The 22,623-nt window shown below is 36.4% G+C and overlaps 1 protein-coding gene across 3 annotated transcripts in view; it reads right to left on the bottom strand.

The window, feature by feature from the left end:
* Nucleotides 1-22,394, bottom strand: part of LOC135688056 (adipolin) — a 55,059-nt gene extending 32,665 nt beyond the window's left edge. The window contains exon 1 of one of the 3 annotated variants that reach the window (XM_065204753.2): nt 22,278-22,394. The gene's annotated coding sequence lies outside the window, so the exon portion shown is untranslated. Of the gene's footprint in view, nt 1-1,258; nt 1,514-7,342; nt 7,462-22,277 lie in introns of those variants that run through there. The other 2 variants (XM_065204754.2, XM_065204752.2) reach the window with 2 other exon arrangements.
* Nucleotides 22,395-22,623: the final 229 nt, after the last annotated feature.

Below are 22,623 nucleotides of genomic sequence, written 5' to 3'. Positions count from 1 at the left end.
AAATGCTACTTAAATCAATCCAAATGAGTGTAGCTTGTAAAATGGTTTATCAGAATTTTGCAAATTCAATGATATTGTTCTGGGAAAAGTTTTAATACTTTTTGATATTGCAAATTTTTGATATTAATCGAACGAGATATCAAATCGAATAACAGTGTAATTTCAGTATTGTCATATATACTGGAACTGTCATAAAAATCTAAAGCCATTCCTAAACCTAAATTGAGACTTTTTTCTTTGTTAGCAGTTTTTGAACTATTTGTAGCAAGTTTTTCTTGAAAATTATGTTTTGTTGTAAATTTATGTGCAAATTCTGCTCTACTTCAATTGTTTTCACGTTTATTTTGTTATCTTCTGAACATCAGACTTTTACAACAAGCATTTTTGAAAAGATAAAAGTAGAAGGAAAGATATTCAAAAAAAATCTGGTAAATGAATAACAGATTTCTTAACATTTAATAAGTAGCCGATATCACACCAAGAGCTACCTTTTCTATTGGAATTTGATAATTGCTATCAAGAACATCAAGTAATTCGAAAAAAAGATACACAAAGCTTATATACAGCATTCAAACATAACGGTCACTGCCAGCCTTGGTTATTGTTAGGTTGGCTATCCTTTCTGCAGTTTTCTAGCTTCAAATTTTTTTGTATTCAACCGGACAAGAGATTCAGGCTTCATAATTTGCGATCAAAATTTTTTCGATAAGCCTGATTTTAGCAGTCCTAGCAAACACTTCATCGAAAAAGTCATATTTCAGAGGCCCGTATAAATTTTCTCTCTCTCTCTATTAAAGTCACGTTCCAGGCCATATGGGACTCTGCCTGCAAAGTGCAATTCGTGGATAGAAGCTGAGGTATTTGAGAAAGAAGGCTTAAACACAATAGTAAAATTTGTCATACTTATTGGGTATCTGAAAGCGTTTAATTTGTGAGCGTTGACCTGTGCGGTTTTACACGGCTACGACTTAATGTGACAATTCTTTCAATGATTCGCGCTTTGGGTTGTGCTCAAGACCATTCCACAAAAGTACACCGATCGTCAATAATCGTTTCCAAATCGATCAAATATTGCTATTTTGCTTCACCTATTCCATAACAAGTTTCCCTCAGCAAAATATCAAGGAAAAACGCATCCGTAAGGAATTCATATAGCATGCGTGCGGTTGTATGTAAATTCCCTGTGACTAATTCATAGCTCCTTCCACCCTCTCTTAATAAGAAATTTTACCATATCAAAAAATGTGATCTTGCTTACCTTTACTTTGAGTATAGTTTGCAAATGGATGATCCTTGTAGTTGAAAGGTCATGCAGATTAGAAAACGTTGGAGAATTCTTGAGTATCCCGATTAACAACAGTGCAATTCTATTGCATATGTGATTCACTATAGTGGCATGAAACGACGTGTTCTACAACCAATCAGATACACACTGGTTGCTCCGTTACAAACAAACCGGCTCTATTGCTTTATAACTCGTTCCAGTTCCATGCGAATGTGCTGGCTTCTGCTTTTCTACCGTCACTAATATTGCCTAGTCAGTGATGCAGTTAATTGATGTGGAATTCGAGTGATCGGTTAGTCATTAAAGGTCTTTTAGAAATATATTAGCCAATATGAGTTTATAAAGGATTGGACACATCAAAAGTTCTTGCAAAATTCTAAAGGCGTTGCGAGTATGAAAAATGGAAGGGACTGAGTTTAAGACCTGCAATTAAAGCTTATAATGTATATTATTTTCATATAAATCTGTGTAGAGAAAAAAAGATTGGGATATTTATCGGAATATCTTGATGTCTTTGTTATAGGAAGATTAGCGTCGACAAACAATATTAAAAATAACCAACCAAGAGATGATAACGGATAAAGAAATAGCTAATAATTTGATATAGAAAACGCTAGTTTTAAGATACAGGATCCCCTTTATTCCGGTTTAATTTAACTCAATAGCTAACGTGAATATTGCAATACTGATTTTAGAACCATGCATAAATTGGTTTCATATAAACACTGTGATATGATATACCCTTCTGAATCAAAAGACCTCAACATTTCATTATTCTTTCAAACTTGATGAATATCAAACGGATACTTAACGGAAGAACCTTTTTCGGTGACAAAATTGTCTTAAGATACAATTTGTATACTTAAATTTCAGGTTGAAGGGAACGGATTTTAAAGTAAGTTTCTGACATAATGTCAAATTTCTGGAAGAAAGAATGCTGCTTATATTTTCCTTTGAGCTGCATTTAGCGAGGCTTATTCAGGGACGCCGGAGAACACTTTTGAGCGGTGGGGATGGGCCTAGTCAAGCTGGCAACATCTTATGGTAGTTGCTACCGTTATGTCCAAAAGCGACTATAATGCAATTTTTATCACAAAATGAATTGCCAGTCGTTGTCCTTTAAATGCAATGAATTAAAACATTTGTTAATTCAAAATATGAAAAGCGTTTGAAAATAATCGTTATTGAATTCATGTTTACATAGACACTGTAAAGAATTGAGACTGGAAAAAATTTCCTTGAATGCGGAGGGTGTTACCAGAAGGAGCAGAATAAACCAATAGGGAACATTAACACATAACTGACATGGAACAAGGAGTTAATTGCTACAGCAAATATATTACAGTTACCATAGCTCCTAAACTTTATTGCCCCATCAGTTGGCCATGAAAATGAAAATTGTGTAGAACAATTGTTTGTCTATTAAAACACCAGAACTTTTTATAAATGTACTTGTCTTTGACATACCAAACAAAATTGCTTTCTCTTGACGACTTAAAAGTCGTATTTCAATGTTGAGATCATTTATGCTTAGTCAATAATTAATTGATAATGCTAATAAAATGTTTTTAATGTTTCAATATCTCAGGTAAAGAAGACAAAAGCTAATATAGGATCATGGGGGCTTGCAGGTAAAAAAATTGAGACTTTGCTTTGTGAACTGAAATAGCATGCATTCGATGCAGGAAATGAATACCAAACACTAAGGCCGGATTTGTCTTCTCTAATGTGTGATAAATACATACCGAAAACCCTCGAACTAGCCCCCTGTAGGCTTATTTATTTTTACATTTTTGGATGGGGGCTTACCAGAAGGGGGCAGGGGCTTATACGAGGGCGGGGGGGGGCTTGTTAAATTATTGTAGACTTTAAGAAGACATTATTAAAATACCTCGTTTATTATAGTAGGAATTTCTCTATGAGCATTTAATCAATTACTACAAAATTGTTGTGGTAATTCCATAAAATGCCATAGGCAATCTCAGATGGCAAAAATCATCAAATAGAGGGGTCCAATTAGAGAATTGACGTCAGCAGTGGGGACTCATTCTAGGGTGCGGCTTATTTGAGGGGAGAGGTTTCTCGAGGGGGAGGGGGATATGGCGGGCGGTCTAATTCGAGGATTTACGGTATGTGAATTTTTCACCAACTCAACAGCTATTTGAGGGTATTGCAGTCACGATCTTTCCTTCATTCGAACCCATGTGTACACTGCATTCCATTTGTCTAGCTTGTTACCGCTAAAGCAATGTCTATTTTCTATTTAAATTGCATAAACAATATTTGCGGGCAGGCTCCAAATCTTCCTCAGCCACAATAGACTCAAGGAACTTGGGTATACTGTCCAAAATTGTCCACAAAGTAGCAACATTTCCGAAATTTTCCGTCGAACTTTGTGTACTGGGGAGGGAGAGGGGTTCTAGCCAAGCAACTGCATCCTTGTTAAAACATATTTCTTGTACTGTTTTCTCATTACAAGGAACCTTATAAGGACCAGTCTGCCACTGATGAACAAGCATGTACAGTTAAATCTGATCTAAAAGGAATTTTATCCCCGATAAAACAACAATCGACTTAGCCTGCGATCAGCCCTGTCTTTTCTATTTATTCTTTAAGCAAACAGCCTGGTAACCTATAATTAAAGAGTTAGCCAAAAATAGACACCAAGACGACATAGACTGATCAGTCAGTTGGTTGATTGAAACTTCAACCGGAATATAACAAGTAAAATTAAATAAGAAACCTCACTTAAGATTTGAAATTCGTTTCTGGACAACGCAGGATTATTGATTTTCTTTCTACAAGATTACCTGAGATCCAGATTCCTTTAAAATTCTTGGTATGCGCTATTTCATGAGAATCTTTTGATATTAAGAAAATATCATATATTGCCAGGGGCACTGGTGTATAATAAAACTAAAGTGGGAAAACCTAAATATCAAAGTTTTCGTTTTAGAACTTAAGCTAATATATTATGGTGATGCTAATACATAAATGTATCATATTATGCGTTGGTATAGATAAAGGGGTTCAGAGGGACGGAAAATCCGCCTGTAAAGCTAAATTGCTATTTTTTCGGAAACCTTCTGAATTCGGAAAGGCACCGTCTTTGTCTACTTTTCATCTAATTGTTACTCATAAGAGTAAAGATTTAAAGCGTAATCAAACGACTTGTTCCACTGTTTTGGATCATATTGGCAATCTCTTTCTATAGGGTATGATTTTTGACAATTCAGTTTAAATAATGTTTAAGATCTATCTTCTGTTTAATTTCAGTTCTAATGTAGTTATGTTACATTCCAATTTATGGAAGCATAGAAATGCTTTTATGCACTTTTCCTCCATCCCAATTATTTTATTTATCATTTAACAAAACAACCCTGAAGTTGCCCAGGGAATTTTTATGGTTTAGAAATTTGATACAATACGCTTTTAAGGGAGCGCCACAAGCTGAAGCATTTCTTTAATTTATGAATTGCCAAACCATACAAAATTAGCCCCTAATACTATTTGATATCGAATAAGATTTTCGATTTACAAACAAACTGTAACCCAGACAAAATCTTAAAATGATTTAGCTTAAACAAAAACTATATCACTATTAAAAGCATGCCATTATGTTTGACACTATTGTTTTTAAAGTTCCAAAGTTTTCTAGTGCAAAATACAGTATTACTTGTTCTTAGATAATCGTTGCATCTATTTGCTGTTGTTTTGGCATATATATTCGATAAAGTAAATACTACTCTAAATATTCTAGAGCAAATGAGTTTTCACTAGATAAATTAGCTAAGATAAATGGAAACATTAATTTTCCATGATAAAAGCAGAGGTGTATCGCAAGGATGTATTGATGGAAAATTTCAAACTTCACATAAATAAAATTTCCCACATGATTTCACCAGAAATGACTTCTTCGTCATTTTCCAATAGGGAATAGCTAAGATATAAGGAAAGCCGTGCCACTTTTAAAAGTTCGTTAATGATGTTTGTTGTCCTTTTGAGGTCAACCTAGCATTCATTTTCTTGATTTAAGGTACTTGATATAGTGACGTCATCAGACAATCACAATTAAATGCAGCATGTTCGTTTGATACTGAAAGACCAAGAAAACCTTTACTTCTTGCACAAGGCTAATTGCACTGGGCTGGGCTGTGAACTTGTAAGAGAAATTAAGTGATGATATAAAGACAATGTTCCTACGCTCATATTAAGACAATAACAGAAAGGCCTTTGCGGAAATCTTCTAGGCATTGCATTAATTATATTTTCATAAGCAATCATGAAAAGGATCACAAAGAAAGTAATATAATCAAATCTCTGAATGATAGCCTATTTAATTCTTATATTTTTTGCTTCCAAAAACGCTATCTCCATAGTCAATAGAAAATGAAAGCTAAAATGCTCATACAAGGAGAATGGTGTTATAAACTTTCCGCTAAGTTAGTGGTCAAACTGCAATATCAAAGCCATGATTTCCAATTAGAATTATTTGCTTTTTAGTGCAAGGATAATGAAAATGGTAGACAATTGACAAAAGGTCCTTGTTCGTTGAAAGATGATAAGACGACTTCAAATATGCTGTGATCATTACAATATATATATTGTTATTTTCCTTGCACTTTCCTTATGGATGGAAATATCATTCGATATTATTGTTATTAGCCCATGGCTTGCAGATTAATGTTAACTGTATCAAGCCATATTGAATAATGTAATGAAAGAAGAGAGTTCGAAAAGGGCCTAACTATCGCTAAACTGAATCTCGCTTAGATTGTGTTGAAGATCAAAGCAAATTTGAAAATTTCACTTTTAAGACATCGAAAGTATTATCTTATATTATTGCTAGCAGAAGTTAGTTGATATCAGACTGACAAAGATTTTATCGACCAAGAACCTAAATATTGGTAATTTTTGTGTATTTGCTGACCTCCTTATCCAGAATACTCATGAAAAATTCTAAGCAGGTCTGAATATTAGCAATATTGCTTATGTGAGAGTGGTTCCAAAAGGTTCCAGCTTGAATGAGATGAAAGCACCCAACCATTGCTCTTCAAATGATAAAAATACTTAGACAGAAGTATAGAAATGCTTAGAAATATATTTTGCATGATGCTTTTCTAGTCATAATTTAACATCCAGTGGCTAATTTCTTGAAGAAAGTGCTATTAAGTACTTCAACAAAAGATTGCGTTATATAAAGATCAAAAGTGAGTGTTGATTTCAGATATATCGATTTTCTTCGAGAATAAAAATTCTTGAAATTAATTAGTTAAATTAAATAAATTATCGTTAAAATGAGTTGACTGGATTGGCTTTTGAAATTGCTTTTAGACGAAAATGCATTGAAATGCAGTGCTTGGAGCACTATGTAAACAAAAAATAAAAGATTTAAACAAGTATAAAGAAAAACATAAAGTTTAGAAGAAAGATTCTGGGATTGAAGAAAAGAGGTATGGGATACCCTGCCTATTGAGCTCTAAATTCACATTTTTTAAAATCAAGTAAGTTATTGTCATTCGCACTTCAAAACAATTACTCAATTTTCCATCAACTCTTCGTAGAGAGAGTAGAAGTTGTGGGTATTAATTCGTGGAAGATATTTTAGAAAGAATACTTTGATTAATTTATTCTAATGTCATCGAGGAACTTATTTGAAAGAAGGTTAAATTTTGGAAGAATGTAAGCACGAGGAGGAAAATACAGCTTTTGTTTGCGAGGAAATTAAAAGATCAGGCGAAGTGTCTTGAGGAAGTTAAGGAGAACCATCCAAAGTCAACATTTAGCTAGTTAGAAGAAGACTATATACAAATAGCCATCCTAAAGTACTTCGAGCCGGGCATATGATTAATCACAGAGTTGCTTTTACATGATCAAACAGCATGCACACATCTATCGTTTGTGCCAATCTGACCTGTCACTTATGAAATAGATGGTCCCGGTCATCAAATAACAATCACCACAAATCAGATCATTACAAAGCAACTTAATGGAACAATAGACTGCTGAAGACAACTACAGATAACACATAGCAAAGACGAGAAAACGGTAACACACCTGTATGCGATGACAAGCTGGAATAACGCACCCGTTAAGAATGTCCCACAAGACTCGTTCAAGCAAAATGCAGCTGCTTTTTCGTTCAAGGAAAAGATAAGGAAACGGTTCTTAGATTACTAATTAAAAGAATAAAGCCCTGTCGGATTAGATTTGCGCTGAATGAATTGCACTTTCTAAGTTATCGTTTCGACACAGTATTAATCTGGCATTGATTCTGCGCTCTAGTCAAATGTCAAAATGCCCTTTTGAAAACTGTTGACATACTACCGAAACAGTTCTTACCACTGTTGTTTAAAATTCTGCAAACGTTGAAAATAATAGCAGGCAAAGATTTATGTTTAGGGACTTAGAACTAGATCTATATAGACAAATATGTAGTAAGATTAAAATAGATAGCTTGCATTTGTACAAATGCTCTCTCCAGTTGTATCCTGCCATTGCTATCTAGCCCTTTATAAGTAACATTATTTGAATGAAGCTAATTGAAAGCAAAAATCTCTTATGGTGATATTTCTATATTGAACAACGTCAGTTATAAGAAGCTTGCAGCAAGAGTGATAAACAAGACATCCTGAATGAACTGACAAGAGAAATATGAATTTCTTGCATTGCTTGCCACGAACTGAGAAAGTTAATCCAAAAACGATCATGTAAGCCAGCTTTCTGCCCTAACTTTAGCTGTGACATGCTGCACCTTAAAATAAGTACCATCAACACATTGAGCATATAAAACACAGATTTATATATATTAATATTGGATATTAGATAACTTAATAGTAAATAGATTTTAATCTAAATCAGCTAATATCTATCTGAATAGATAAGTTCATTTTCTAACACTATGCCAAGATATCTAAAAAAACAACAGATTGTTGCAGTGAGATAGTTTGAAAATGCATAGAGTATTTCTGGTACAAAATGAAAAATTGAAATAAGCTAAAATATGTACCATAAAGTCATTACCACAAATTTGTAAACAATATGCCGGATAAGAGTCTTAAAGGGAAAATTCCTTCGACTTTGTAAATTTTAACTTCCTAACGCAGAAACATTATTCATGTTAGATATTCTGGACATTCATGACTTTTGTAGCTAAACAAATCAGGAACATCTAGGAATGTAGCAATTCCTTCTTTGCGAATTTAGATGCTTTTAAAATAAAGGCAATTTCCAAAAAAAAGATCAATTTTCCTATTGTGTTCTGTCCCAGATTTGTTCATGTTCTAACCGTCTTTAGAAACATAAACTTGAAGAGAAAGAAGAATTTGTGAAATAATGTGTCGGAAATTTTGCAAGTTCACTGTTAATTCAACATTTTGACGAAGCAAGCACGTTTATCATTCGAATTTTGCACGATTTCAAGGGCCATGCGTTTGCAAGTTATCATTCTTCAGCCTCCAAAATGCATGACCACCGAATACTGTACAGTTATCGTGACGCACTAACAAAACTACCTATGTCAACGGAAATACAGGCGGGCCTATTGTAGCAACAACAGGATCTGATTGGCGCTAAATCATTTTAAGACAACCAATAAAATGTTACAAAATTTTGTATTTGCAAATTTGTATTGATTTACAGCAAAAACATAACTCTAAACTGAAAGGTTGGGTCATTTTCTAGCAAAGAGACAACTTTATTTCACTTACCAACATATGGAGGCCCTTTAAGATATCTATATACATAAAATAAATGGAACGAACTCACCGCTTGAGAATTCAATCAATAGACAAATCTTTCATTTCTCTAACTCAATTTCATTCCTCGATCCTTACGAACTCAACTATCACACCCCATAACAAAACCAAAGTCAACTAAACTGTTTCCATGGATATCAGTTAATGTGCAGTGCAATTAGAAACAACAAAGAGTATTTAAAATGCGTTAAAACAATGGTAATTATGTGTGAACAATAAGAGGACGTGAAAATGCATATAAACAGAATACTAATGAGAACAGTTCACCACAGAGCTCCCCCCCTAGAGAGCTAGTGCGATAAAGCGAACGATAAATGTCATAATTAAGGAAGTGTTAAAGGTGCAAAAGAGTAAACAGATATATTCAAGTTACGAATAAAAAACGGTCTGGAAAATGAACATGACGTCCAGAGCGAGTTTTACGGATAGGTACATCGGACTCCTTTGGAGACGGAGGAATAACAGTTTCGTCACGACTCTTAACTGGAGGAGCAGATATATCAATGAAGGCTGGCTTTAACCTGTCCAAACATACCGTATCCTGTTTTCCATTGATGTCCAGTGTATAGTACTTTGGAAAACGACGAAGAATCCGGAACGGGCCACGGTAAGGAGGTTGAAGGGGAGCTTTGACACTGTCATCGCGAACGAACACATGAGTGCAGGACTGCAAATCAACAGGAATGTAGGAGCGATTTGTATGAGACCGGGTTGGCGTAGCTTGTAGCTTTGACATGTACCGACGTAAACGGTCAACGTAATTTTTCGGATCTAGAGAAGCCAAGGATGATGAAGCAAAAAATTGATGAGGGAGACGAAGTTGTGTTCCAAAAACGAGTTCAGCGGGGCTGCAGCTAAGGTCTGATTTAAAAGAGGAACGAATATTAAGCATTATCAATGGAAGGCAGTCAGTCCAATTAAGGCCGTTATCCGATGCTTTCAAGGAAGACTTCAATTGACGATGAAAGCGCTCCACAAGACCATTAGCAGAAGGGTGGTATGCAGTTGTATGGATGTGGTTGGTGCCAAGTTGCTGGGTTAAACATCTAAATAAGTTGGACTGAAATTGAGCACCACGATCCGTAGTTATGGTAGAAGGAACACCAAATATCGCAATCCATCGTTGAACAAAGGCGCGTGCAACAGTTTCTGCTGAGATGTCTGGTAGTGGTATTGCTTCAGGCCAACGCGTGAAACGATCGATACAAGTGAGAATATAACGGTGACCTTTGGAAAGCGACAAAGGGCCAACAAGATCCAGGTGAACATGATCAAAACGTACGTCAGGACACGAGAAAGTGGCAAAAGGAGTAACGGTATGACGTTGAACTTTGGAACGTTGACAATTAAGGCACGATTTGGTCCACTGGCGAATTTCCTTGTTCATGCCAGGCCAAATGAAACGCTGCGTAATAAGTTTTTGTGTGGCACGAATTCCAGGATGTGAAACAGAATGTAAACTATCAAAGACAGCACGACGGTGGAGAGCTGGAACATATGGCCGAGGATTTCCTGTAGAAGTATCACAAAGAATCGTTTTGTTCGACAATGGAAGCGGAATGTCACAAAACTGTAAGGATGTGGATGCTTTGACCTGCGAAAGTTCTTCATCAAATTGTTGTGCATCAGCAAGTTGGGAGAAATCGATCGATGAATGGATAGAATTAATATCAAGGCGTGACAGGGCATCAGCAACAGGGTTTTTAATACCCTTAATGTGTCGAATATCTGTTGTGAATTGCGATATAAAGTCCAGATGTCGAATCTCCCTAGGCGAATGACGAGAAGATGCTGAAGAAATGGCATGTATTAGAGGCTTGTGATCCGTTAAAATGAAGAACTGACGACCTTCAAGAATATGACGGAAGTGGCGAATGGAAAGGTATACGGCAAGTAATTCTTTACCGAAAGTACTGTACTTTGTTTCCGATGGTTGTAATCGCTTTGAGAAAAAGGACAGAGGGTGCCAGGTACCATCTATGTATTGCTGAAGTACGGCACCAACTGCAATATTTGAAGCATCAGTCATCAGACTGTATGGAGCTCTAGGGACTGGATGGCGGAGTAAAGTTTTGGTTGCTAAAGTAGATTTGACAGCCGTAAATGCGGTACAGGCAGACTCAGAGAGGTGAAAAGGCTGTTTTGTGTGACGAGCATTTAGAAGATCAGTTAATGGCTGCATGAGTGTTGCACAGTTTGGTATAAAACGGCGGTAAAAGTTGACGAGGCCAAGAAATTCACGTAGCGAGCGTAATGATGTTGGAGGCGGAAAATCTTGAATAATTTGAACTTTGGAGGAGAGTGGGCTGATACCGTCAGCAGAAACATGATGACCCAGAAAATCCAATGAAGCAGATCCAAATTCACTTTTTGATGGATTTATGACAATGCCGTAGTCTTGGAAACGCTGAAAAATTATACGGAGATGATGTAAATGCTCCTCTGCGCTAGCACTTGCAATTAGAACATCATCGATATAGGCATAGACGAAATCAAGGCCCCGCAGGACCTCGTCAATAAAGCGCTGAAAAGTCTGTGCAGCGTTTCGAAGGCCGAAAGGCATACGCACGAATTCGAAAAGGCCAAAAGGTGTTGTTATGGCAGTTTTTGAAATGTCGGATGGTTCAACAGGAATTTGGTGATACGCTTTAACCAAGTCGATTTTTGAGAATATATTTTTACCATGCAAAGAAGAAGAGAAATCTTGTATGTGGGGTATTGGGTAGCGGTCTGGGATGGTTACGTTGTTCAATGCGCGATAATCTCCACAAGGTCTCCAGTCACCTGGGGTGGGTTTTGGAACCATGTGAAGTGCAGAAGACCAACTACTCTTTGAAGGACGAATGATGCCTAATTGAAGCATGTGATCAAATTCCGACTTGGCGATAGCAAAACGATCTGGAGCGAGTCTTCGTGGACGACAGAAAACAGGTGGACCCTCAGTGCGAATATGGTGCGTCACAGTGTGTTTTATGGCAGTTTCTTTGTTTGAAAGACGAACAATGTCTGGAAACTCTTTTAGAAGATCTTGATAAGGCGTAGCCAGAGTCGATATCGCAAAAATGGGACAAGGTGAAGTGGCTGGGGTTGTAAGGCCTTGAATGGTGAGGTTAGTGTTTGTGTCAAGAAGTTTGTGGTGACGAAGATCCACTTTTAGACCAAAATTGGCTAAAAAATCGGCACCAAGGATTGGACGAGGCACGTCAGCGAGAATGAATACCCATGGAAAAATACGGCGTAAACCAAGATCTAAAGTGACTGACTTTTGTCCATAAGTTGCAATAGGTGTATGATTGACAGCTTGAAGAGTGATCTTTGATGGAAATTTACGCTGTTGTGAAGAAGGTGGAAGGACACTAACTTCAGCACCTGTATCAACAAGAAAACGAGTACCAGTCTTTCGGTCAGTAACATAGAAAAGACGACTGTGAGCGGAGGAACCAGACGAAGAGGCCGCCTCTAATCGCTGGTGGGACCGTTTCCCAAAGACGATGAGCGAAAAGAACATGGTGACTGACATTTTCTTGCATTAACACCAAAACGCCAATGGTACCAACATTCAGAATTAGGGTGACGAGATCGACTTGAACTGCGAGAGGGGCGACGAGAACCAGATGAAAAACTGGAGCGACGATAAGGAGAACGACCACGAGAGGAAACTTGAGATTGTAAAGCCTGTACAGCAATGGTTAGCTGAGAAATTTGCTCTTGTAAATCGCTTGTTGAAACTGAAGGTGTGGCTGTGGCAGAAAGGGGGGACAGCAAAGGTGACGAGGAAGTAACGTCTAAAATCTTATCAGCAAGAGTGGCAAGTTGATCTAGGGAAATTGTATCAGCAGAGGAAACCAAGATGGGTTGAACATTAGTCGGTAAACGTTCGAGAAACAACTGACGAAGAATACGCTCCTCGAGCTCTGCATTGCCTAAAAGCTGTCGCATTTTGCGAAGAAGTTGGGTGGGTTTTCGATCACCGAGTTCCTCTGCTACTAGTAACTGATGAAGACGTTTTCGCTCCGAAACAGACGTACGCTTGATAAGCTCGGACTTGAGGTAGTCATATTGTTGAGAAGTTGGTGGATTAAGTAATATGTCGCGAATCTCTTGAGCAACTTCTGGCGGAAGCATGGAAATGACATGGTGATATTTTGTCGATTGAGATGTAATATTGCGTGTCTGAAACTGAGCCTCAACTTGTGCAAACCAAATAGAAGGATCGGAAGGCCAGAACGGAGGTAGCTTGAGACTAACAGAAGTGATGTTCGTAGTGGAAGTTGAAGGAGTTTCAGAGGAAGTTTCGGGAGTAGACATGATGTTGGTGTGTGAAGTAAACAATGGCGCAAGGATAAAATCAAACGTAAACAAATGCAATGAAGACGTCGTGGTTACCAATTATGGAGGCCCTTTAAGATATCTATATACATAAAATAAATGGAACGAACTCACCGCTTGAGAATTCAATCAATAGACAAATCTTTCATTTCTCTAACTCAATTTCATTCCTCGATCCTTACGAACTCAACTATCACACCCCATAACAAAACCAAAGTCAACTAAACTGTTTCCATGGATATCAGTTAATGTGCAGTGCAATTAGAAACAACAAAGAGTATTTAAAATGCGTTAAAACAATGGTAATTATGTGTGAACAATAAGAGGACGTGAAAATGCATATAAACAGAATACTAATGAGAACAGTTCACCACAAACACACCAGTTAGCAGTTTTGTATGACACTTGCAATTGTTATCAATATTTGTTATTTGAAAGTGCATGATAGTCAAAACATTATTTAATAGTAAGAGGAATATGAACAGTTTTGTATGACATTGGCGATTGTCAGTAGTATTTCTAAGTAAATTGTGTATGCAATTATGTGAAAACATGTTAACAGCTCTGTAGGTCATGTGCAATTGCAATGATTTTTCATCAATGAATCGTGTATGAGAACTGGATGCATTATTTACTTGTAAGTAATGTATGGCGATCCACACTAACTAATTAACTGCAATATATGACACTGGCAACTTGCAACAAAATTGAGGATTGCACAGTGCATGGCAAAGTACGATTAATCATTGCCAGTCGTATATGAAGCCAACCATCTCATGAATTACTTTCTTTCATTTACACTGCATGATAACCAGATATCAATTTTTGTTTAAAGCTGTTATCTTTGATTGTTTATCAGTGAATAGTGTAAGCAATGTGCGAAGGCTGGTACAAAGTAACTGATAGCAGATAACACAGCTAAAATATGCTTTTTTGGAAGAAATTTTTTTTAAATTAAAATTTGGAAGAATATCCAGGCTTAGAATAATTTTAAGGATTATCATAAGCTTATTGCTAAACCTCAGCTGGCATATTTGTGTCTTATTCGGCCTGCTTTACTATCTTCATTACAGAGAATCGCATGATTGGCATATCTTGTTTTTTCAAAAAGCATTGTTTCCATTCAAAGGCCAGTGATGTTTCTCTGAAGAGCCCTGAAGCCATATCAGATTTTAAAATAAGAATACTGGAAAATATATTCAGGCTCAAGAGAAAAGTTCTTAAGAATACCAAAACTATACAAAACTTATAGAATTCTTTCAAAAAGTGATTAGATATACGAGTGGTTATAATTTCATTTTTCAAAAGGAAAATCTAGTGACATTTTTCGTGAAAGACTCCAAAAACTTTTATATTGTAAATGTACTTGAGGAATGTCTGACTAAGTAAGCAAAATTTGTCAATATATTGAAGGCATGCTTGAAGTACGCTGTAGAGCTGCATTTATGAAAATAAATCATTCTTGAAATCTTCCCATTGTTCTTTGGATAGTTGGGAATGGGGGAGTAAAAAGTGATCCCACGCTGCATTTAGACTAATACTGAAATTGCTCATTTATTTCAACTTTATTGATAAACATAAACGAAACGAGATTGGTTATCCTTTCTTTCCGGTTCCAGAGCTTCTTTTTAATCGAAAACATACGTAAAGAACGACTGGCCCGTATTAGGTTTATATTGACACAGGGGTTGTTATGTGCGCAGTTGTTATCAACAACGAGACACATTTTATTGTAAAGATGTGAATTCGAGCAACCTGCTTAAAAATTTAAACCTGAAATTAAAAAGTCTTTTTTCGAGAAAAAATCATGAGGTTTGAAAGTGAATTATTGCTATTCATATTTTCTATCATAAAAGCTGTAAATTTGAATAATACAAGTCTTAAAAAAATAGATAATTCGACAAAGTGTAGATTAATGCTGATAGCAAAAGTCTACCGTGTTATATGATAGCGATGAAAAGACAAGGAAATATTTGCGAAAATTATGGGGGCATGGGGGCTCCAGCCACCCCAAATAGCTTTTCTCAAACCAAATAGCGAAAAATTGGGGTTTTTGCCAAATAGGTCACGACCGTTCAACTAAGAAGATGTTAATTTGTTAAAAAATTGTGAGCCTGAGCTATCAGGCCAAATGATAGCCTGGATTTCCGCCACTGCCAGGAAGTACTTGCAGACATTGTGGACAAAATATATTGTTACTGATGAACCTCTCCATAGCTATCTTTATACATTCAGCTATTCAGTTTGTAATTTATAGCCCCCACCCCACCCCCGTGCTGAAATGATACAGCTGGAAATTTTAATGTTCTTTAGTACACCTTAGTACTTCGGCTGATGCCGATATGAAGTGCATGATTCACTTAGTTATGGGAGGGAGTATCCTGGTGACGAATACCAACTTTAAACAATTCCATGCTTTACGTATAATGATAACCGCAGGTTCCATAGTCCGATTAAACTTCACATATGGAGCTATGTTTCATTGACTGTGTTCTATGACATACAAATCGACTTATCAAGAAAGGATTGAACAACATGGCTAGAAACAGTAGCGTATTTCCCGAGTCACTGTTACACCGGATAAGCTCGTACCAAGACAGTTAAGTAACTATTATGCGACATTTGACCATGCTCAAATCATATCTTCTTCAGATACGGGATCGAGATTTCCAGAGCTGTCTTTATGACATGTGCAGTAAAAAATAATCACGGCAAATAACCTCCGATGCTAGTTGGGAAGTCGAAAACAGGGTTATAAGATTGGCCTATTCAAACCAAATTCTCTAGTTTTTGCCTTTTGCATGGATAAATTGCCTGGAAAATTTGTTTTTGGCAAACTAATTACACTCTTTTTTTATGAGAACCAGTAAATTTAAGTTCAGTCTGACTGTTCTTAATTTTTTCGAAAATCTGAGGCTGGATTGTTCTTAATTTGTTCTTAAATTAAGAGGGTGTAAGCAGTGCTTTTGCTAGCTTTTTCGCTCTAAGGAGCTGTTCAGGCCTCATTTGCCAACAAAGTGAGTGAGACAGCCTTAATTTGCTGACAAATTTAAATATTCACCGAAAAAGCACCTACACATCGCTAAAAATCCTCGATTTTGAGAAAAAACGTTGTTCAAAATCGCATTTTGCAGAAGCTCAGCCTCAACTTGTTCTTAATTTGTTCTTAACTCTTGACCAGTTTTGAGGCTCGTGTTCTTATGAAATTGTTCTTATTAAAAAGAGTGTAAGTTCGACCTTTTTTAGCTTTTTTCAGCAGAAATTCTAAATTGAAAGAATAGTACCTAATTAGTGGTTTACTATAGAGGGTTCTTCAAATGTCGAATATTTTCTCATAACCTATCTTCTAGCAAAATATATTTTTGTAAGAAGAAGTAAGGAAGTAAATTTCTTATTTGAGTGAAGAAATTGTTTAAAAGGCCCATGCATAGAAATATAAACAGCAACTGCGCAATGTATTATTGAGAAATATTTTAAATTGGTCTTTTTATGAGCATTTTGGCCTCAATTGCTCACCCGTCTGGCCTTCTTTTGTAACAGATACAGGGTAGGCTTACTGAAACTTGCAGTGATTTTATTCTCTAATAACGCTAAGTAGTGCTGAAATCACGAAGATCTCGTGAATGTTGATAGTTTTATCTGGAAGAACTACATATAATTTTCTACATGTAAAACAATTTTACCGACAGTGGATGAGGGGTGACCGAATGAACTCATTCATGCTCCCTTAAATCTGTAAAACAAGTCAAAACTATATTTATCATTAGGTTCATGGTCTTTCACTGGCAATAGATTAGATAGTTTAGAATAGATTTGACCTTCTTTCTACAATTAGAGATATTCTTTAGTGTTCCTGTTGATGTTATTGCTAGAATATAAAATTTTTAAGGATGGATTTTCATACTACTAAAAGTTCACCTTCAAACTCTGCCTTCATACTCCCTAAACGCGTTTATGAACATGATACAATAAATTTGAGAAGCGACAGGAAAAATTCAATTTTCTAGTAAAGTTTTCGTGTATTTTGAAAATTTTTCCTGAAGGGAAACATGAATTCATTCAAATAGCAGAAAGTTCTTTCAATAACTAGGATCTGTGTTTGCTCCCCACTGGAGAACAACCTTTAAGATCCAAAAGAAAAAGAGGTTGATTTGATAAAAAAAATTCGACTTAATCAAGCTATTTAACGTTATCCTGTCACCAGAAAATGATTCATAAAACATTCAAGATGTACAGTAGAAATCCGCTGTTACGAACGCCGCTGATACGAATCTTTGGCTTTTACGAACTTAGTCTGCTCTCTTGTACCCTGGGTGCCAGAGCCAGAAAATTTCGAGCGCGTAAGCAGAAAGCGAAGCTTAGATAGGTGCTCCTCCACTTCTCCACCCCTATCTTCTATTTCCGCGGTCTAATTTATGTGGCTCTGGTACCCAGGGTAGCTCTTGAAACTCTGTATAACGAACTCTCGGAATAACGAACTCCCGCTATTACGAACGCTGCGATTATGAGCCTCTCGCTTCTACAAAATAAAAGTCTGGTTTCTAGAAATACTCTCTTTTATAAGAAAAGCTCGGTATAACGAACTCCCGCTTTTACGAAAGCAGCTTTTATACGAACCTCTCGCTTTAACGAACTAAAAGTCAGGTCTCTTGAAATACTTACTTTATAACGAACCCTCGGAATAAGAACTTTCAATGTTACCACAAAATTTTGTCTATGTCCCTTCAATATTCGTAATTGGGGAATCCACTGTTTTGATTCCAGACATGTTTTACTTGTCCTGATGAAGATTTATGCTCAAAACGTCGTACCAAATATTCATTTCTTATATAAAGCCATTATTTTATTGTATCAATTCTTGTTCATGGTTTACTTGTCTCAGTATATAATTTCTTTCCGAGTCGAATATTTAGCTTTGAAAAAGAAAAGGAAGAATAATGAATAAAAAATATGCAACTGTTTATAGAATCTGTAAGGTTAGCGTTCAAGGAGCAGGATGACAAATCTATGGCAATTTAGCTAAAACATTTCTTGGGAGCGGGATCAAAATTCTGTTAAGATCAAAAGTGACTGAAATTTGCCAAATAAATGTTAATTGAATTTTTCAATGGCAATCAATGCGGGAGATATCTTTATCAACATATGAATCCCTAGCTAGCAATCTATGTAACTATAACAGACAGAGCGCCACGAAATAGAACCTGGGAGGGCCTAAGGATAAAGTTTCGTGTCATAGGAGAACCCATCATGGTTGGGTCCGACGCGACGACGAGTTTTTTAGGAAACATTGGGGAGGGGAGAAGTCATGGTAAAACTCTAGTGAGAGACATTAGGAAAAAAGGGTTGACAGAGAGAATTTTAATTTCGGCACCTTACCCCCAACCCCCCTCTCCCCGGACCAGCCATAAAAAGAATTAGGAATTAAAGTCTCTTGATTTGCAGCATCGTCAATTGAGCCAAGAAACAACCTAGTTATCTATGAGAGGAAGATATAGGTTTTCTTCGCAACTAAAAATAATCGTCCTTATCAATTTCTCTATGACCACAAGATCTTGGCTGCGTGTTATTAATACTTCACCTATCAGAAGATTATCCGCTTAAATCTAAACTCGCGTATTTAGATAGGATTTTCCGGAAAACACTGATCGGAAAGTAGCTAAATTGTGAACTTCTATAACATCTAAGCTGGAAGAAAGTAATATAATCTTAGGAAAAATCGTTCATTTTAAAACATATGCATCTTCAGGCTTTTTAGAGTTATAATGTAGTGATGTAGGCAGAAAGGGTGAAGAGATCCAGGGTGCATTCCATGTAGTTTACGCCGGAGATCTCCGGCGTGGACTTAGCTTTTTCCTCGGCGTAGCGGCGTGAAATTTGCTATTTGCGAGCCTTGGCGCATTGGCGTACGTGATAAATTTTCGCGATCGGCGTAGCAAAAACGGTACTTGTACAGAATACGTGGGCAGCCTGATTATATTGATATGGACAGTAAAAGCAATGCAAACTATAGATTAATCGAAAGCTTGTATGTTTTACACTTGGCGTAGCAACTAGAATAGGTTGAAATTTCTCTGGCGTGGGTCTAACATGGAATGCACCCTGGGGAGAGATAACAACCTGATTTGTGTGCACTCTTGCTCTGCCATCTTTGAATAAAATTTATCAGCCCCAGAGTCTAGAATATACCTTCTCCTTCTTCCTTTCGGCAAGACTTTTAAAGCTTTTTAAGTACAACTAAAGTCAGGCAGTGTGTGGGTGTGCTAGCTGTTCATAGTTCATTGTCCTGGTCGACAGTTGTGCTATAACCATTTTTGGACTCCAAGGTACACATGAAAGAATTCTCAATTCTGTTGTTCGAGTCCAGAAATCTTAAAATCATCTATTCAATGGTCAGGCGCGTAAAGAGCGTTTTTTATTAGCATTTACTGGAAAACCCAGATTGTGCAAAAACTATAATGGCAACATGTTTCGCATTATTGGTAAAGCCCGATCGTCATTCCATCTAGCACTTTTGGAATCTATCTACATAAGTACGAAAAAACCGCTACTGTGTAGACAAAAGGGGTTATAGGCAAGTAGCACTGATTGGGCAACCTTAACAGTCATGTTTTGGCGTTTCTGATTGGCCTATTTCGATTCACAACTGGGCATATATATTTCCTAGCGTGGAATTATCGATCTATGTTCTGACGTTTTATATTTTGAAGAGTGTCAGACGAAAAGGTTTAGTTGACTCAAATGTTTGCTTTTTTCAAAGCCATTTTCAAGTTTTGTACCACCAAAAGATCGTTTTTTATTAGTTTGTCTGTAGACTGACATATTAATCAAAATGTTAAAAAGGCTTTTCACTGAATTTTTGATAAGGTTATTATTACGCAGTAGTTTTTATCGAAAAACGACCACATTATTAAAAATTAAGTGTAGAATTCGTTTCATGCTTAGTTATTGTTCTTGATCTTGAACATATACTGGGGAACGGATAGCCCAAACAATAGTACCCCAATATTGCCAAACCCCAACTATCTTTTCAATGGATAGTTGGGGTTTGGCGATATACAGAACCGAGCCTCAGAGAAATCTGCGAACAAAGAACAGGGTAGTAGCTAAGCTTTAAAAGAAAGCTAAAAAATCATATTGTAACTGAATAACAAGGAGAACATAAATTTTTATGTAAATTTGCAAGTAAACTTTGCGAATTTGCGTGATCATAAAGCGAAATGGTGCTTAATATTTAATGCCAGTATATTACTTAACTTTACACAGGCAGTTTATATTGTACAGAAGACAGTTAATTTTCTTATTGCATGTAACTTTTCTTGTCAATGTACTGACGAGAAAATCATCCCTGATTATACAGAACCAAATGATAGTCATCACACTACAGTGTCGTCAGAACGAAATTCTTGACGACACTTGGGACTCCTCGTTTGGGTGCGGGGGTTCCACATTGTTATGCTTCCCACTATTATAAAGGAAACATAGCTTAGTTTGGCAATTGAGGAGAGTTCTAGCCCTCTTGTCCCCACCCCCACTTCTGACGCCCTTGCACTATCCATTATTACATTATACTTGAGCTCTTCAGCTATAGAAAAGATATTCGCTTTCGACATTCAGCAATATTGACCAACGTCGTAATAAGGCCTTGAGGATATTAGTATTATTTTGACTTTATTCAACTCCTTATGTATTGGTCTCCTTATGTATCAAAGATCTTCTATATCTAACTGGACTGCCAATATTGTAGAATCTGAGGTGAACCATTTTGGTGTCAAAAAATGTAACAGGCAATTTAAAGGTTTAATCGTCAAGGTACCTTGTTTTGGTGCCATGACGATGTCCATTGAAGCTGAACTTATTTTACAAGAAGAGGCAAAACGAAATTAAAGTTTAACTTTAGTTAAATGTAATAAAAGTCATTGTCAAGCCTGAAAAATTAGAGGAAATAGAGATATGATCAAGGGTTCTATAGGCTTGAATACTAGCTGTCACAAGATTTTGACAATGCTGTCGACTTTGATAAAGCTTTTAAAAACAATTTCAGGTTGAGAAAGTATTCTTAGTGAAAGCAAAGCTAACTGACTAACCACAAGTGAAACTTGTGCATGCATTTGACTGATCGAGTTTTTATCAATAGCTAAATGAGTTTAATGAGTTTTTAACAAGCTCATTTTTAAAATTGCCTGCTTGATTTACTGTGTCCAATACAACAGAGATCAAGAAAAAGAAATTCTGAAACTATATCGACTCGCCATTTTTCCCTCTTAAAAAAGGTCATCATTTACAAAGGACGAATAAAGCAGAAAGAATCTAAAGACAACTCCGACTGAGGTATGTGAGAGGGGAAGGGACAAGCCTTCCCTAGTACCATGGTAATCTTAGTGTCAAAATAAAATATGTAAAAATGACTTTATTAGCTACGAATTTATAGATGTCTTTTCTGGTTTACCGAATAGTAAGCAATTTTATTGCGCTTCTGGTTATAGTAATTTCAGGATGGTTCAGATCCTATTTTAAGAATCTTAAAAGTAGCCACAAAGGAGCGCTCGTCAGATTTGTAAGCAGTAATTTCTATGTACTGTCACTGATGTCACATCAATAACAAACGCCTTGAAAATACGTATTCTCATGAACAAAATCAAATTCACCACACAAGTCTTGATACGAAATAGTTGCTTTTTGGTTTTTTTTTCTAGTACTGAACAATATTAGACTGGCAAGAAATATTTTACCCGCAATGTGGATCAAAGGCCTGGTAATTTTGAAATCTGAGTAATGCGATGAAAACATCATTTCAATTCCTTTCTGACAGAAATCACGATTGCGTGAAGTCAAAGATTATGTAATACTTCTGATTTTCTTTTTCATTTAAGAATCCTATGGTCCGGTTAAAGGATAGAATAACTTACCAATTAATCATGCAAAATCGTGTGTTTGTCTCCAATGCTGAATATGTTTCCTTTCAGATGTGTTTCTGTTCAAATTTCGTACAATTTAGCCACACTTAAACAATGACGAGACATATTGTATATTAAATTTTTTAGAATTGTTATTGCAGTCTCCTTTTAATAGCCCTCCTGCGGACGGCTCTTGTATCACAGGGGGTCGGACAACCAAACAGCAAAATTTGTCTTAGCTGATTTACAGAACATGGTATCATAGAATAGGTCGTGTATTACATTGAATGCTGCTCCTTTGCATGTCTTTTATTTTCTCGTATGGACTGGGTTTCAAAGGAATTTTTTCACTTTATTT

This window comes from Rhopilema esculentum, chromosome 19 (assembly GCF_057945365.1).
Source record: "Rhopilema esculentum isolate cy_ngs chromosome 19, ASM5794536v1, whole genome shotgun sequence".
NCBI lineage: Eukaryota > Metazoa > Cnidaria > Scyphozoa > Rhizostomeae > Rhizostomatidae > Rhopilema > Rhopilema esculentum.
The sequence above is the reverse complement of the archived record's forward strand: the minus strand, read 5'-3'. Positions and strand labels throughout refer to the sequence as shown.